Raw genomic sequence first — 17,499 nt, 5'->3', positions numbered from 1 at the left:
ATACAAGGATGAGGATGAGGACCGAGTTCCAATAGAGTGGGAGCCCGCATATTCACTGTGTTCTACTATTTTTGCACGCAGTGAATATGCGGACTTCCTCTCTATTGAAACTCTGAAATACTATAATTCCGTAGTGGTGAATGATGGGAATCTCATTCTTGCAGCATTTGGAAGTCAAGTAAAGTTGAACATTATTAGACATAAACCATGCAAATTAGCGCTTTCTTTGCTAAGATGATACTTTCATACTTTGACAACTTGTTTCTTCCTGGGTCTGTGTCTTCGCATCTATATATCAAGATCCTTTTGATGGATTTGTCTGAAATTTTGCATGTTAGTAGATAAGCAGGGTATCAAACACATTAGCCACACCACAAACACCATAAATGCTTCACGGAGATTGTGTCCTTCAGTCTGTTGTTAACTTTTAAACTGAAAAATATGAAAATTTGGACCAGCAATGACAAACATTAAGAGCACAGAGGGACACCCACAAATGAATATGCATTCAACTTACGCATGCGTATTAGGCCGAATGACAGCTTTTTGTTTGCTGCCAAGCATACGTATAAGGACGCCCAAACATTACTATGCAAATTCATCTGAGCAGTTGATTTCTTGGAAAGTTTATGAGATTGGCCCATTTTGCATTGCGTCATTTACCAATTGAATGTAAATGTCAGGCAGGCATTTCTTCATCAGTTTTGGAATTAGTCTGGTTAAGGCGGCGAATACTCACCGGCAGTTATTTTCAGTACGGACAGCTAGGGCGAAACACCTGACTGTCGACATTGGGGCAAACTGACTGAAGGTATTTCTGTTTTCTGTTTTCCTTCATTCCTCCAGAAGTACAACTCATCTTCTCTCTGCGTTTGTTCTTGTGATGTTTTCTTGCAACATAAGTCTGTGAAATTTATTAAATCTGTCTTTGTATTAACCCTCATCCGTACATACGGGGTACATTTGTACCCCAAAGCTACGTTAAAGTAGTTAGTAGTTTTATATTTTTTTTGGTAGTATTCTCAGTATCATTTTTGTTTCATCATATATCAGGTATTTGTCACTCAACATGGTATTAAGCTAATCTGTATCTGTATCTGTATCTATATAGCCTGTATAACCGCCATTCGGCGTAACACACCAGCTTCGCAGGCACGCGGCGCGGCAGCAGCTGGTTATATTACACCGAACGACCTGTCACGTCTAACCTTCGCATATCTAACTGCATGCATTGTTTAAAGCTATCTAATGAGGATGCTTCCACTGTACTTGGTTGTAACGAGTTCCACTCTACGATCGTTCTAGGAAAATACGAATTTTTAAACACATCAATCCTAGGTTGAAAAGTCTGATACTTAAAGGCATGGCTATTTCTTGTCCTTTTCTGAGCTGGTATTAGATACTTATTAGTTGGTACGTCCACCAATTTATTAGTCATTTTGTACATCATGCATAGTCTGGACATTTTCCTTCTCTCCTCGAGTGACATCCACTGCAGATCTGTTTTCATTTTGGTGACACTAGCACCCCTGACGTAGTTGTTCGTGCAGAATCTGGCTGCTTGGTTCTGTACCCTCTCCAATTTATCTTTGTCTTTCTTAGTATATGGATCCCATACTGTTGCTGCGTATTCTAAGTTTGGTCTTACGAGTGATGTGTACGCAAGTGACTTTACCTGCAATGGGCATGCCCACAAATTACGTTTGATCACTCCTAACGTCTGTTTAGCCTTGTTTGTTATGTTGTTGACATGGGCACCCCATTTCAGGTCGGTTGTTAATCAACACACTGCAGAATTTTGATTCATGTATTTATGACGTTTTTCTGATAAATTTTCTTTTGGGGTGCCCGAGCGGAAAACAGTAACATATGTTCTTTTATTCATGTATCTTTATCCTTGCCAAATGACATGGAATGTGGCAAAAGTGTGCCTCTAGCATATGCCTGGTAGATATTTGCCATTTTTGTCAGCCATTTTTTTTGTTTACCAAAACATGCCAGAAACACCCCCGGTGTACAAATTAATCAGTCTGGCGAATCGTGCGTGATAGGTTAAAGCTGTAACTGCCAAAACAACTTCTAGATACAGATAATGAGATTTAGTTCTTTTGCTGTAAATATGTCGTGACGTGAATATGTACATTTATACATATGTTTCATTTTGACTTACCCCATATGACCCCATTGTCGGCAAAGTTAGGGAAAGGGGTCTCCAGTCTGGCTCAAAACTAGCACATTGGGAGCCGTCCCTGCCGAACCATTGACTTATTAATCATTACCTAGAAGTTAGCTTGACTGCCTCCTTGATTCCCCCATTCCTATCAATCATTACCTAGAAGATTATGTTTTTCTTTAGCGTTGTATGTTTGCATGTATGTTACTGAACAGTATTACTCAAGAAGCTATGGGTGGATTGTCTTAGAATTCGGTATGTGGTCAGGTCTTGTTACATGGAAGACATGTCTACATTTTGGGCACCCTATCGACAGCAGGACAACTTCCTTTTTTGTATCATTTGTCTTTCATCCTTTTTCGAGACCCGTAACATATCTGTTTCTATGTTTTGAATATTCACTTATGGGTTTGGTAAACCTATCGTTTATATATCAAATCTGCTGATCAATATCTTGAATCCATTTTTTATGGGAAAACACCGTGAAAGAACACCTCAACGCTGTGTAGTAAGAGTAGTCTTTTTTTCACTGTAAATAGAATGTAAGATATCATGGATTTGTATTTAGAAGAAAAAAACAGGTGAAACGGTTATGGGGGTCGCTCGCTGAAATTGAAACCCAGTGTCTTTTCCTCTGTCCACCGTTGAAAGTTTCTTTAAGGGGAGATATGTGATATGGAAACGGTGGTGTTCGAACGTTCCTGATCAATCGGAACATGCATGAGTGAGCGCAGCATTTCGCGTCAGAGGAATCATGCCATTCAGTAACACAGAGGAAGATATGCAAATGATCTGGGGGAAAAAAGCCTTCCTTCCCCGCCTTTAAGAGAATGAGCAATCCCGTGGTAGTTTGCCTTTGCCGTTTCACAGAAAGGGGAACTCCCATTATCACCACATACAAATGACACTACATACAATGAGAGTTTAGATAGTGGAGCCGTTATTCCAAAGAGGATAAATCAAGAAAGGAACAATGGATCTTCTTGATCTTCGCCATGTGGGTAGCTAGCTGAAAACACAATGAAATGCACATTACTAAGTAATTCTTGATTTCTAAACTTTAACTTAATTTTAGCTGACTTAACGGTCACTAGTCAACAGCTAAAATGTCGTCATCACAAAAATTTGATCACTTATATTTAAGTTAAGTTAAGTGCCGTGACCTACTCCATTTTCCCTCAACCACTACTTTTTCCTGCCGCTATATTAAAGGTATGCAAATTATAACTAATTGACCTCTGTTGATAAGGAGCAGAATTGTCGGCTCCGGACTCAGAGGTATTGCCAGAAAAAGACCAACGAAAGATGGAAACACCCAATAGTGAAGAGACAGGCCCTGCCCCCGATGGTGCCGTTTCTGGTGCTCCTTCGGTCGGGTCTGAGCCTCATGCGTATTTGGAGCTTGGTAAAGACGGGCCCACACTTCATTCATACCTCCGTGTGGGGGACCACGTAGTGGAAACACCCGCCAGTAAAGACACAGGCCCTGTCGCCGATGGTGTCCCTTCTGGTGCTCCTTCCGTCGGGTCTGAGCCTCATGCGTATTTGGAGCTTGGTAAAGACGGGCCTACACTTCGTTCATACCTCCGTGTGGGGGACCACGTAGTGGAAACACCCGCCAGTAAAGAGACAGGCCCTGCCCCCGATGGTGCCGCTTCTGGTGACCACAATGATGCTGCTTCTGATCCTCACACGTACTTGGATCTTGGTAAAGACGGGCCCACACATCGGTCATACCTCCGTGTGGGAGACCACGTAGTGGCCTTTCCTCCGGAGAAAGTGGAGTTCAGCTCCGATAACAACGACCAACCAGAGGATCCTTGCAAATACAAGAAACCCGAGGACGTCAGCATTGGTCACAGGGCAAGAGGTATGTCCGTGTACAATATTGAATAAATTCGAGCTCAAACTACATAAGACGTTAAGCTAAATTGTAAATGACGGTTATAGAACAGTTTGAAAAAAAAAGCAAACCCCAAAAATGGATATATTCGGTATTGCATATATGTTTGACAGTCCTGTGGTTAGCTATTCCATGTTACACAATTTCGTTTTTATTTGATTTAACCCTTTCAATTATAATTATGGTCACTTTGCATATTGGATTCATGTAGAGCAATGCTTGTCTGTCCTTCAACACAACTTTTCTACAAATCGATGGGACCATCTTTTTAGGTCAATCAATCAATAAATGGGTGAATGGATACATAGTGAATAATCAGTTGCTTGTTAGTTCTAAGGTACTAGAATGAAAGAATGACAGCGTCTTCTAATTTGATTATTAATTTTATCCAATGGCATTGAAATTTTGTGGGATATGGATAAATCGTCATTTTTCGATTTATTTCAGAACGTGCCATAGAGATGTGGACTAAGGCAAAGTCAAGTAAAGTCTGCCTGCTTTCACTGGCAGTCGTACTCCTAGCGATAACGGCAGGTGTTGCACTGGCAATACTGGCACCTCGTCTCGTACCTGACTTTCAGGTGGGCCATAAAGTCATTTTGAACTTGGAATAAAATCAGAGCAATCGCCACGCATCGTTGGATAATCAGACAATGTTCAGTTTAATATGTACTATGACGTACCTGTTGCCTTATTTTAAAGCTATGCGTTTTTTTTTATTTGTAGGAGGTACATGAGACAGGGAGTCAGGTCTTCATGGCGACTGGGGCGACCCTGAATGCGTCAGGTACGCCATTGTTGATCACATCGTACGAAGATAACAGCTCGACCTCCTCATCTTCGTCATCGGCATTACAGGCAACAGAATCACAAACTACCACTGGAACCGCTGTGACCTTGCCAACCACCGCCATGACCTTGCCAACCACCGCTGTGACCTTGCTAACCACCGCTGTGACCTTGCCAACCCCCGCTGTGACCTTACCAACCCCCGCTGTGACCTTGCCAACCACCACAATGACCTTGCCAACCCCCGCTGTGACCTTACCAACCCCCGCTGTGACCTTGCCAACCCCCGCTGTGACCTTGCCAACCACCACAATGACCTTCCCAACCACCACTATGACCTTGCCAACCACTGCTGTGACCTTGCCAACCACCGCTATGACCATCTTAACCACTACTATTACCTTGCCAACCCCCGCTGTGACCTTCCCAACCACCACAATGACCTTCCCAACCACCAGAATGACCTTCCCAACCACCAAAATGACCTTGACAACCACCACTATGACCTTCCCAACCACCGCTATGACCTTCCCAACCACCGCTATGACCTTCCCAACCACTACTATGACCTTGCCAAACACCACTATGACCTTGCAAACCACCGCTGTGACCTTGCCAACCACCACTGTGACCTTGTCAACCACCGATGTGACCTTCCCAACCACCAAAATGACCTTTCCAACCACCACAATGACCTTGACAACAACCGAAGAGACCTTACAAAGCATCGGCGCATTTCCGATGGGTAAGCAACGCTTATATTACCGTATGATTAATGCATTGAAGTTGTCGATAACGTGCCGTAGATAGATTCACACTGATATGACCCAAATGAAATGCAGTATCTTTGCGTTTCACCTGTCCGTGATACTGAAATAGTTACATGAAAGGACTTAGCCTTTGGTCTGGATAGGAAATCCAAGATTTCGGGTAGAAAGTTACTGTTGCAGTAGTAATGATCACAAAAAAAAAGCTTTTTAACATGAACCGACTCTTATGCCATTTTGGTCACATGAGTATCCTTCACATATCTTGCTTATATCCTGTTCTCTTTCTAAGTTTCTGTTTGTATTTCTTCTAACGTAGTGTCGTCCTGATTGATATTTGTTTATGTAATTGGTTAGCTGGTACGAGTTTCAAATTCTTCTCCCTTTCTCTCAGCTTTTGCAAATAAGTCTTATTTTGCATGATTTGCATACCATTGTGTATGTCTCTGTATGAGTGACATTAATAATAAAACCTGTCGTGATTAGTTTTTAATAAGCCATAAGCTGTAAATAAAATCAACTGCAAGATTCGTTTGCTTATCATGCAGACATGACCATAAATGAGTGCGCCAGAAGCCCGTGCCAACATGGACGCTGTGTGAACAAAGATGGCGGGTACAAATGTACCTGCTCACCTGGATGGACTGGACAGAACTGTCAGCAAGGTGAATTGACTTTGCCTTGCGTTTACTAATTCGTTTAACCAACACACTAGTCTGAAACCTTCCTTTCGTATTCCTGTCATACAAATGGCTCAAATTGACATCAGAATTGGACATGAATGTCACTTAGATGTCTCGAATTCAGGTTTAATATGCAGCTGATGTGATGATTTTTCGTATTAAACTATGAAATTCCTTTCTTCATACCACAGATATCAATGAATGTAACCCAAACCCATGCCGACATGGACGCTGTGTGAACCAAGATGGCGGGTACAAATGTACATGCTCACCTGGATGGACTGGACAGAACTGTCAGCAAGGTGAATTGACTTCGTATTGCTATGGATAATTCGTTTAACCAGCATTGCCCATCAAACCTTCCATTGACTTCAGAACTGGATTTTGATGGCGGTCAATCTAAATTTAGGTTATACAGCTGAATTTATTATCAGCATTAAATGTCTTTCTTCATACCACAGATATCAATGAATGTAACCCAAACCCATGCCAACATGGACGCTGTGTGAACAAAGACGGCGGATACAAATGTACTTGCTCACCTGGATGGACCGGACGGAACTGTCAGCAAGGTCGATTGACTTTGCCTTGCGTTTACTAATTCGTTTAACCATTACACTACCTCTATAGCTAAAACCTTCCTTTCGTATTCCTGTCATACAAATGGCTCAAATTGACCTCAGAATTGGATATGAATGTTACTTAGATGCCTTGAATTCAGGTTTAATATGCAGCTGACTTGATTAGTTTTTGTGTGTGTGTTTAACTATGAAATTCCTTTCTTCATACCACAGATATCAATGAATGTAACACAAACCCATGCCGACATGGACGCTGTGTGAACCAAGATGGCGGGTACAAATGTACATGCTCACCTGGATGGACTGGACAGAACTGTCAGCAAGGTGGATTTATTTTGTCTGCTTGTTCTAACTCGTTTATCCAACACTACCTCCCAAACTTTCTTTTCCTACTCCTATCATGTAGATTGCTCAAATTGTCTTCAAAATTGGATATCAATGACACTTTTTCTGTGTCTTGAATTCAGGTTGCACAGCTGACTTGATGATTTTTCGTGTTTAACTATGAAATTCCTTTCTTCATAAAACAGATATCAATGAATGTAACGCAAACCCGTGCCAACATGGACGCTGTGTGAACCAAGATGGCGGATACAAATGTACCTGCTCACCTGGATGGACTGGACAGAACTGTCAGCAAGGTGAATGGACTTCGTATTGCTCTTGATAATTCGTTTAACCAACATTGCATTTCAAACCTTCCTTTGACTCCAGAACTGGATTTTGATGGCGCTAAACTTAGATTTAGGTTATACAGCTGAGTTAATGATTGAAATGAAATGTCTTTCTTCATAACACATGTACAGACATCAATGAATGTAACGCAAACCCATGCCAACATGGACGCTGTGTGAACAAAGATAGCGGCTACAAATGTACCTGCTCACCTGGATGGACTGGACAGAACTGTCAGCAAGGTGAATTGACTTTGTATTGCTATGGATAACTCGTTTAACCAGCATTGCCTATCAAACCTTCCTTTGACTTCAGAACAGGATTTTAATGGCGCTAAATTTAAATTCAGGTTATACAGCTGAATTTATGATTAGAACTACTTGTCTTTCTTCATAAAACAGATATCAATGAATGTAACACAAACCCTTGCCAACATGGACGTTGTGTGAACAAAAATGGTGGCTACAAATGTACCTGCTCACCTGGATGGACTGGACAGAACTGTCAGCAAGCTGAATTGACTTCGTATTGCTCTTGATAATTTGTTTAACCAACATTGCCTATCAAACCTTCCTTTGACTTCAGAACTGGATTTTAATGGCGTTAGATTTAAATTTAGGTTATACAGCTGAATCTATTATTAGAATAATTGTCTTTCTTCATAAAACAGATATCAATGAATGTAACACAAACCCATGCCAACATGGACGCTGTGTGAACAAAGATGGTGGATACAAATGTACCTGCTCACCTGGATGGACTGGACAGAACTGTCAGCAAGGTGAATTGACTTTGTATTGCTATGGATAACTCGTTTAACCAGCATTGCCTATCAAACCTTCCTTTGACTTCAGAACAGGATTTTAATGGCGCTAAATTTAAATTCAGGTTATACAGCTGAATTTATGATTAGAACTACTTGTCTTTCTTCATAAAACAGATATCAATGAATGTAACACAAACCCTTGCCAACATGGACGTTGTGTGAACAAAAATGGTGGCTACAAATGTACCTGCTCACCTGGATGGACTGGACAGAACTGTCAGCAAGCTGAATTGACTTCGTATTGCTCTTGATAATTTGTTTAACCAACATTGCCTATCAAACCTTCCTTTGACTTCAGACCTGGATTTTAATGGCGTTAGATTTAAATTTAGGTTATACAGCTGAATCTATTATTAGAATAATTGTCTTTCTTCATAAAACAGATATCAATGAATGTAACACAAACCCATGCCAACATGGACGCTGTGTGAACAAAGATGGTGGATACAAATGTACCTGCTCACCTGGATGGACTGGACAGAACTGTCAGCAAGGTGAATGGACTTTGTATTGTTATTGATAATTTGTTTAACCAACATTGCATATTAAACCTTCCTTTGACTCCAGAGGCAGAACTGGATTTTGATGGCGCTAAATTTAGATTTAGGTTATACAACTGAGTTTATGATTGGAATGAAATGTCATTTTTTATAAAACAGATATCAATGAATGTAACACAAACCCATGCCGACATGGACGCTGTGTGAACAAAGATGGCGGATACAAATGTACCTGCTCACCTGGATGGACTGGACGGAACTGTCAGCAAAGTAAGCTGATTTGCGTAGCTATTTATAATTTGTTATTTCATACTTGTGGCAGGTGTAAGTTACTTTAAGGTGTACATAAACATGTATGTACAGGTTATGTAGATGTGCAAACCATTTGCAGATTTGAAACATTTAAATGGAGGTATAAGGACCCATGGTATACATATTTACCATTTACGTAGACAGGCAACATCCTCTACGCAGACTGTTCAGGTAAGGGTATATAAGAACCATAATTGTTGACTTGAGGTTCTCTTTTTGGCAGAAACGGTAAAGTTTCGAGCTTGCGAGGACCGAACATTGTCCATCCATTGTCGTGCTGGACAACAGATCGACATCGTGTCCGCACTGTTCGGCCGGACCACCAGGGCCTATTGCAGGTAACGTCCTTTAAGTGCTGCGTACCGGAACTGTTCCGTAAAAATCGATATTAGGTACAGGTTCAAAATACCGGATCATGAAGAACAGGTACTGTACCGATATAAATCTACACCAAGTACATGATTATTTTGTGACTGATCTCCTAACCTCATAGCCTCCTGCAACAACAAACATGACCAAAGTGACCAAAGTGACACATTGCAACAGCGTTACTAATGTGCGACAGATCATTCAAGCAGGCCGGGAGCTTTGATAGCAAGGCCGAGGGAGTTTTGCGGTAGAAACTTAGTTATATTCTTTGAATGAAGATGTTGACAAGTTGTAAACAGCTTAATAATGCTTCTGACATTATTGCAGGAGCATTCTTTATAGCCGCTCCACCAACTGCCACAGTCCCAACAGCCTGGCTCGGGTCAGGACGATCTGCCAGGGGAAGCCCAGCTGCTCGGTGAAGGCCTCTACCAGCGTGTTCGGGGATCCTTGTGCTTACACAAGGAAGTATCTGGAAGTCGAGGTCACCTGCACGAAACGATTTGGTAACGTATATGGCCTCCGTCGGTCAGTATTGACCATGGTAAAATCCTAGTTCACAAGAGCCCTACAGCATCGACTATGGCTAAACAGCCCTATACGAGAATGGCAGTCTCTGACACAAAAATCACATCTGTTTTTTGCGGATCCGATTTTCTTCTGCGCTGTGCATCAGTCTGGCTTCTCCTGATTTTAGCTGTCTGGTAACAGCTCAAATCAGATTTGGTAACGTATACGTAGCAAAACAACGTAACATCAATGCATCTGACGGTACGTGTACCACAGCCCTGTCGTTACTCCAAAAATAGTTACTCAAGCAACTGGATAAAGTATTGTTGAAGCAGTCAGACGTTTCAGACAGCATCCGCTATCTTTCGTCAGTGACTAAGGATAGGACTGTAGAACGAGGTTTTATACCAAAACTCAGAATAGATATGTTAATGAGGTTAAGACAATTTAGGATGTCTTGACGTAGTCTTCAAAAGAATATTAATTCAAGACAAGGTTGTATGCTAATAGTTCAATTAGCTACTGTTGTTTTAGTACAGTTTTAATACAGTTACCCGTTACTGTACAATGATACAATGATACAAATTAAAACTTGGTCTGCACCATAAAATAGAAAATTGTGTAATTTCGGTGTTTTCCACAAATCTTGTGTAGCAATCTTACAAACAAGGACCTAATATGTATACAGTATTTACTACTTGATTCGAAAATAAGGTAATGCTTGTACATAATGTACGTTAATCAAAGTACATCAACATGTATAGATTATAATACAACTGCTGGCATCATTCGGAACATTTGTGGGCACATATCATGCCAATCAAAGCTTTATTTGCATAATTAGTAAACTACAATTAATTAAGAAAGAAATGCAAGATACAAGTTCGTAAAGGTGTAAGATATTCGAACTCTTATTACTATTGTAAGGTTTGACTTCATCTTTGACATAACATTGAAAAGTTCATCTTTATTCACACAGGATACATCAGCCTGGGTTGCTGGAGGGACCTCAGTAGTCGTCGCGCCATTCCCTTACTCGAGGGGACGGATTCACGACTTGACGGCCAGTATGGGCTACGTGACAATGCCATTGAAAAGTGTTACCAGGTAAATGAATAGCAAGGTTCTTTTATTCACAACCAAGTATTAACAAGAACCGACGTTTCGATGACTTCATCAGGGCAATACTGACTGGTTTACAGTGCACTGAAGCTAGATGTTACTGCCAACAATGCAGTCCCAAACGTAAACTATTGTTGCATTAATAGCAACAATGGTCAGATGATGCGGTTCCAAATATAACAGTATCTATATTAATGCAACAATACTTTACGTTTGGGACTGCATTGTTAGCAGTAACATCTAGCTTCAGTGCACTTCGAACAAGTCAGTATTGCCCTGATGAAGATGACAGAGTCATCGAAACGTCGGTTCTTGTTAATACTTGGTTGTGAAGAAAAGAACCTTCAAGTTGATATTCAGTCATTCACCAACCTGATGAAATTATTCACGGATGTTTCCAGGTAGCACTTTCCCGCAACTTCCCAGTGTTTGCTGTTCAAAATGGCGGGCAGTGTTTCGGTTCTGCCGACGGGCTGAACACTTACAAGAAGTACGGACCTTCCAAAGCCTGTGCAGCGGACGGCGAGGGCGGGCATTGGGCAAATGCAGCGTACCAGGTTACAGGTGCGGCGTTTAGTTCCTTAACGCAATTTCAATTGCCGTTAGATAGAACCACGGGCAGGAGAATAGACAGAAGGTGTATAGAACTGAATTGTGTTTATTTTTACAAGCATTCACACGCAACTCCAGATGGAATTTCACAATCCAAAATCACTTCGATTTCCGGTACCGATGATTTGACTTCAACCGGGTGGGACATAATATAGCCATGTTTGGAATGGTCATGGTTCCTAGGGTCCCCTTTTCGTTCTCTGAATCAATATGTATATATTGTATGGGGCTCCAAAAACCTCAAAGTCAACAGTTCGAAGTTGTCTGACAATGAGGCATTGTTACTAAATGTATGTTACTACCCTGCTACAGTAGTGGACAAAAATATTCGGGGTAGTTTTAAGTTAAACCGCGAACATAAAACCGCCGCGAACATTTCTGCATTTACAGTATGTCTTACGTATATGTTTCCTGATAGCTACTAAAAAGTGGCGTGACGATCGGCGTTGCGGACAGGGGTACCCTGCTGAACACGGCAGTCCTGCTGAATGCGACCCTGACGGATCCAGACCATGCTGCTCCGCCAAAAACTGGTGCGGCGTCACTGCAGCCCACTGTGGCTGTCAGGATTGTGTCGACTACAGGAACACATACCGCCGTAAAATATTTTCATCCTTTGTAGATTTGTTGTTTTATCTCGTCCCATTGATGATACAAAAAAGAATGTACAGTAGAATCCGCTTAATTGCACCACCCATTTGTCAGCGTTTTTGGTGCAATTATCCGGCTGGTGCAATTATGCGAAATGCCCAGCTGGACCGCTCCACCATGAGCGAGGGGGTGTATTGTTAGTCAGAAACACTAGCACAAAGAAAACAGACGAAATTATTCAGTTATTAACTTTATGTATTGACCCTTTGCTGAAAATGAAGAAATGACTACGAACATGTTTTTATTTTGCATTCTTTCATTTTTCCACGCGATCTACCGCATTACAACACACGTAATGTTACAGGGAGGCATTCTGAAACATCACCATGCCACTCATGGGATAACAGTTTCTGTGTTACATTACGTAGAGTGCAGTTGTCGATTTACGTAAATCATGTACCGCCATGAAACTAGGAAACTAAAACTTGGTTACTGATTACGGGTGACCCACCTGGGACCTCCCATACGATTCCTATCAACGTAACTGTCAATGGAGACCGCATTCTTTTGTTACTCAAAACAGTTTTAAACATATTGGCGGTATTGCGCCTTTACACCGGCAGGTATCGGCTATTTGTACCGCGTTTGCCGATTTTAGCGCACCTTTTCAGTTAAGTTGTCGAGGATTTTTGAAAAAAAAAATTGGTGCAGTTATCCGGCATTGGTGATCATGCGCGGTGCAGATATGCGGAGTCACTAACAATGCAGTGAATGGGAACCGGTTTTGGATATTGGGATTCGGTGCAATTAAATGGAGGGTGCGTTTATCCGAGGTGCAATTACGTGGCTTCGTCTGTAATTAGTATTTATTTTAAATGGTTGTCTTCTCTACCTCATGCATCACACCCAACGGGTCCGTATGAAGGGGCACTACTCAATTCATGGATTACAATATAAATGGTTCATTTATCTGTCCATCTGAAATTAATTAATTCTTGCAAAAAATTAGTTGATTCAGCATTCATCGATGCGATTTTGTATTCATAAATGTGATGTTTTAGAAGATATCATTCTCCTCTGGTCTTGTGTATCGCTTTGAGAAACGAAGATAATGACCATACCACGAAAGTTGGAAAAATCTGGAGAAATTGCACTTTTGCCATGATGTGAAGACATGGTGGCATCATTTCTGTGTCAACATTTCGTATCGAAAAATGGACTTTAAATAAACGTAAATACGTCTACGACGCTGCAGTTAAAGCATGAATACACGTCGTTTTGGCAGGGCGAGTATATATATGGCACCGTAGTGTACCATGGCACATGTGGCTACTTTTTGTGTACGTTTGACTCCCGTATTAAGATAGAGCTGGCTTAACGGCTCTGTCTCCTATCCCCTAGGTGCATGGCTGACTCGGGATTCGTCATGGGTTGTGGACTCCACCGGTTCAGGTGACGCTACAAAAGCCTTGGATGGGGTCACTGGAACCACCTGGAACCCTGAAGGTACCGGCCTTAACTACAACAACTGGTACATCGTACTGGACCTCACAGCGCCTCAGACTCTGACCCGCATCGCGGTCAACACCTACGGAGACACCAAACATGACATCGCAGCCTTCACGCTGCAGACGTCGCAGGTAGGGAGTCCATACAGCTGGGAGAACGTCGTGTCCGTTACTGACGTGCAGGGAGGAACGGGCCGGCGCCAGGAGTTCGGCGGTTTCCAGGGAACAGCGCGGTACTGGAGGTTTGTGATCACTCGGACCCATTCGGGCGCGCAGCCATGGCTCACGGAACTGAACCTCTTTGGAATCTCACCAGGTAAGGGAAAATATCATCATTGTTTTTATGACCGATACACGTAATAAAGAGTTTAGCTCTGTATATGCAATTCCGTATGGGTTCCGTATTTACATTTCTTTGGTTTTAGTAAAGTTTGCGATCCATCCATCCGTTCTTGAGTTATAGCTATAATGTTGACCAACACATTTTGAAATGACTAACAGATTGTTGTGGATCCGCTATAACAAAATAGGTTTTGCTATTACAATCCTGTAATGAACAAGTGTCATTAACATAATGTAATGCATATGTAATAATCAAGGGATTTAGATTAATGAAATGGAATTAAGTAAAACCGTTTGCATTTTCAGTAGAAAACGTATCTCTTGTTGTGTGATGTATTAATTAAAAGTGAGACATGGTTTTAATAGATGAAAAATTCCAAGAAAAGGATAAGATGGTACCACATTATTAGAGTCTTGTTTAGGCCGTTAGTCTATTTCGCCAGCCAAATCATGTCCAAATGACTAAATAATAAACTAGTAGTTAAAAATTATAAGTGGAAGTTGTGGTCCATTTATTTGCCACAAAGAAGAGGAGCGACGATTCCGAGATGCAACAAATCCATTTAATGTGGCCTTATGTACCACGTGAAATTGCACAAAGTGTTTTTTTACAAACTTTATTCAGATAAACAAAAGATATAATACATGAAACAAAAGAATACAGTTGTACATACGCTGACAAATGAGTAACTTGTGGCAACAATCAATTGAAAACAAGGTATAACGATTCCCATTTCTTATTGTGTTTACCTATTTTGTTCCGAAATGTTGCAATATTTTTTCTCTAATCTGTATATATACTTGACAAAGGTAATAAATCTTTGGATGGATAGATTACACGAGTCGCGGTTTTTATATACAACTATGTTTCCTAACAAGATAATGACATTTGAAATGACTGGTGTTTCGCTTGATAAGTCCCCCAACAATACATTCAATGGGTTGCACAAAGTGTTCGCTGATACCTCTCTTTATTTCATCAACCAGGAGATTTTTGCCAGGTGGGAAAAGGGACATGCTACAGAGGAACAGTGACCATAACCAGAACAGGCAGGATCTGTCAACGTTGGGACAGTCAGACACCACATATACCCTTGGTACCACCTGCAGATTACGCATCATTCGGACTGGAGCAGAACTACTGCCGCAACCCAGACGGCAGTTCCGGAGTCTGGTGCTACACCACGGATCCCGAAATGAGATGGGAGTATTGTGACGTACAGACCTGTGGTAAGGTTGTATTTTGGTCACACTTTTACATTGTGCATACATCTCATACTGTTCTTCTTACACGAAGAAAGGTTAGAAAGTAACGTAGCATGGGAGACTGCATATGGAAATTTGCAGGGGCGCTATTGTGAAAATCTTCTAAGGAGAATAACTGAACAAAGGAACGACGGTTTTCCATGATATTAAGTATGCAGGTAGTTTAGACTGAGATGTACCTAATGAAGTGTAAATTATGCTAATTGGGACTTTATTTGCATAATGAATGAGTAAAATCTATATTTGCAGTGTTTTCCATAATATGACTCAAATACATGCAACATATGTAGTTTATGGTAAGTAGAACATCAAGAGATAACAATTATGCAACTAAATACATACTTTGCATAATTGATGCAAAAGCGCCACAATTCATCTAATTGGTAGATGACAGGTCTGTCAATATTGTGACATGTGTAAGTTGGCTAAAGGTGTTCATGACCAAGCATATATTATGTAAATGTGTAAGTCATTTGCATAAACAGAACAGTTCATGGAGATATGAGGTCGCGGAACTCTTGTTTGTGTACGTTTGACTTCCGTATTAAGACAGAGCTGGCTTAAAGCCCCCGTCACAAATGTTACCTCTGTTTATTTCATCAACCAGTAGACTTTTGCCAGGTGGGAAAAGGGACATCCTACAGAGGAACAGTCACCATGACCAGAACAGGCAGGATCTGTCAACGTTGGGACAGTCAGACACCACATATACCCTTGGTACCACATGAAGATTACGCATCATTCGGACTGGAGCAGAACTACTGCCGCAACCCAGACGGCAGTTCCGGAGTTTGGTGCTACACCACGGATCCCGAAATGAGATGGGAGTTTTGTGACGTACAGACCTGTGGTAAGGCTGTTTTTTGGTCACATTTTTACATTATGCAAACATCTCATACTGTTCTTCTTACATAAAGAAAGGTTAGAAAGTTACGTAAACATGGGAGACTGTATATGGAAATTTAGAAGTTGGTGCTGAAAAAAAAAGAAATAACAGAAAGTTTTATTGCAAGTTCCTGCCCGTGGGCTAATTGCAAATACATTATAGAAACATAGGAAAAAACATACATGTGATCGTGCAATGTGACTGTCTTTGTTGCTACAATAGACTACTAGATACTACCGTTGGCTACATCTAGACAGGCTCGGTTTGGCTTCTTTTTTTAAAAGAATTTGTAGGTTCTGTGACTTTAAGAGGAAAGTGGCTTTTTGTTCATCCGTTAATGTGTAAACGTTGGGGGTATTTCATGATAATTTGTTTAAACAGTTCGGTTCTTTTAACAATTTTTTTTTCTGCATGCCACATTTCCAGGGTAGCGTGCGTAGTCCAGTGGTTAGCGATCTTGCCTCTGGAACTAGAAGCCCCGGGTTCGATCCTGGTTGTGTCGCTCACCCGACATGCACGCTACCCGAAAGAGTCGCAGTCCTTAGGACCCAGCAGGGGCTAAACACTCATTTATAACAGCGAGTAGAGAAGAAGTAAATGAATGCGAAATCCAACCTCGCAGCGGCATACTGTGAAAGTAGCACATCACATAAGAACATCACCAAAATCGATCGCGATATACATGTAGAACAGTTACTAATGAACTTTCATTCCTGAAGACGTTAAAGTTCAATTTCCAAACGATGTTGACTTTGTTTATTTCTCTTCCTACAATCAATAAGTATTTTCTCAGTTTGTAATAAATGATATTGTTGCCTGACAAAATTGAAGAAAGAACACTACAGGATTAACTTGTAGGTCACTGCAAGTTGTGTCATCTGATTACAGCAAATTGGTTTAAAGGGAAAATAGCACGATTGTACAAAAGCGTGCACTAAAGAAGATTATCCAATTCTGCATGTTGGATCATGTCTATGACTGAGAGAATATGATTCATGTACGTTAGGTTCTGCACCACCTTTATATCAACAATTAAAATTCTAATTTACCTTGTTGTAAGGCGAGCCTGACTAAATAGCGCTCC

This window comes from Branchiostoma lanceolatum, chromosome 11 (assembly GCF_035083965.1).
Source record: "Branchiostoma lanceolatum isolate klBraLanc5 chromosome 11, klBraLanc5.hap2, whole genome shotgun sequence".
Lineage (NCBI taxonomy): Eukaryota > Metazoa > Chordata > Leptocardii > Amphioxiformes > Branchiostomatidae > Branchiostoma > Branchiostoma lanceolatum.
The sequence above is the reverse complement of the archived record's forward strand: the minus strand, read 5'-3'. Positions refer to the sequence as shown.